We start from the raw sequence: 2,518 nt of genomic DNA, 5'->3' as shown, positions 1-2,518 counted from the left end.
CAGAAAGACGACAACTTTTAAGGGAACTTTTGGCTGCTATCGTGTAACAAAATGAATATACGAAGAAATGTGTGATTGCCAACAGAAACTTTCTCAATAGAAATTTTCCCAGGTTATAAATGCTATCAACAATAGAGCTTAATTTGTCACAAATTTCAAACTACTGTTGGTAAGGGACGCAATTTTGGACAGTTTTTTTTGTAGAGTATAAGACACATTTTTGCTAAAGCCTTCAAATGTCTACTACAGAAGACATTTTTCCTAAAACAAAAAATGGTAGACACAACATCAAATGTCTATATAGTATATTAAAGGGTTCATTGCTTTATGAATGTTGTCCTTGTTGTGACTATATATTATCACACACATTTTCACAAAAGACATTATAGTTAAAGCCTTCAAATGTCTGCTCTAATTTTTTGCTAAAATGGCTTTCTAAAAACAAAACATCACATATCTAATACAAAAGACATTCACGACTTATTTTTGAAAATTTGAAAAATGAGTAAATAATGAAAAGGTTACCACACTAATGGCATAGCATAGTTAGACAGAAAAGATATATTGGATATGCAAAAATTAAATAATGTATAAGGTTGATGTAGCATGAGATTTTAAAATATTTTAAGATATTTGGCAAATGCATTACACATGTTTATTGGAAAAACATTGTAAAAGAAATGCTGATAACGTGTATAAAAGGTGTAAACATAATGCATAATATTTTTGCAATTTCTGTAAGGCTCATAAGAAATTACACTATTTTTGCTAAATTTCACAGTAACATGAGGCAAAGGATGTTTCAGGTGGATTTTTTGTTGAATTAAAGTCTATTAATATTGTGGACATGTTTTGTAGATAGCCATTTAAAATCGCAAATTTCAGTATATTCAATAGAATTGTCATTTTTATTATTTATATTTTATCACAACTGCAATGATATAAACGGGGAATATTTTTGTACACAGATAATGAACATATCAGGAAAGGAAAAGAAAAGAGTGAATAATGTATCATCACATCATCTTGTAACGTAAACAATGCAGATTATCGATAACCACAGTCTGCGTACCTTTGCACCGTTTCCATCCAGTGTTACTTGGACGGGGGTGTCAATCCCTGAACGATGGCCTCCTGAAGAGTGATGAGTGCTTTCTCTACATCAGCCAATCTTTCATTGTAGCTTCTGATTACATCTGTGAGCACCAATATGGACTGGTGTATGTCTTGTTGGGTTGCTGCTTGATTCAACCTTGCGCTGGATGAACGCCTCCTCCTGGAACGGCTAGCACCAACTGCTCTGCGTGATTGATTTACAGATTCCCTTTCTGAATCGGATGAAAGAGAAGTGTTGTCTGCCATGTCTTCAATCTGCTCTATCACTTGCCAAACACGATCTGAGGACAAATCTTAGGAACAAGGGCGGGAGCATCATTGCTATTTACAGTTGCATGATGTGGATTCATGGTATCGATGAAAATGTAGGGTTAGTGAAAGCGGCCGGAAGAAACGGAGAAGAGAAAAGCGACAGCTTTGTTTTATACCTGGAAGTCATATTGGGTCTGGGCTTTTTGGAAAAACATGTTTAGGCCGGACTGCAAATAATTTTCCTGGAAATAAATAAAAATATGTAACTAACATAGGACATACTGACATAGAATAATTGAAAATTATGTAAGATCTATGCACGCACTTTTGCCTTATAAACTGACGCATGTGTTTATGATCATATGAATTTTTGAAGTACATGTCTCAATCCAATGATCAAGATTTTTATGGGTCTTGTGGCCACAATGACGGTCACCGAGAAATGTCTTTGTAAGATTTAGTTGGGTTTCCAGGAGAATATTCTCTTTCTACTTCTGATTGAAATTCGATGAACTATAGTCTTTCTTTTTTTTTTTGTATTTGGTAATTGGTATAGCCTCTTGACTTTTGAGTTTCGTTCATTTTAACAAGAGTAAAATGCAGCGTCTGTACCCCAATTCTTGTGGCACAGTCAAAGTGGTACCCAGACTTTAATAAATGTAATTCCTTATCTAAAAAATAAAAAGTTTTAGACTTCTCTTTTGCTTGTTTGACATAGAGATGATCGACTATATGCTAGCATACATAGGAAAGTCAGATTTATGATGATTACGTTTATAGTAAACTATATATTAGTTAGAGTTAATTTCAGTTTATTACCTTGAACTTTAGGTCTAAAATCAGTTTGATACCTCATCTTTTTTTTTAATCAGTTTCATACCTAAACTTTCAAAATGACATCAATTTAGAACAAAATGACTAAAATAGCCCTGGTTAATCTTTTACCCTCTCTCCCTCTCTCTCTCTTTGGCAGCGCCGTCGCAACGGCCGGGGGAGGAGAAGGGGTTGCCGCCGGGGCCCATTGCTGGTGGTAGGGGTGGATGCCGACGCTGGCCATGTGGTGGATTTGGATGCAGGGAGAGAGAGAGAGAGAGAGAGAGAGAGAGAGAGAGAGAGAGAGAGAGAGAGAGAGAGAGAGTAGTAGTAGTTA

The sequence above is a fragment of the Fragaria vesca genome, linkage group LG6, assembly GCF_000184155.1.
Source record: "Fragaria vesca subsp. vesca linkage group LG6, FraVesHawaii_1.0, whole genome shotgun sequence".
Lineage (NCBI taxonomy): Eukaryota > Viridiplantae > Streptophyta > Magnoliopsida > Rosales > Rosaceae > Fragaria > Fragaria vesca.
This window is presented reverse-complemented; position numbering follows the sequence as displayed.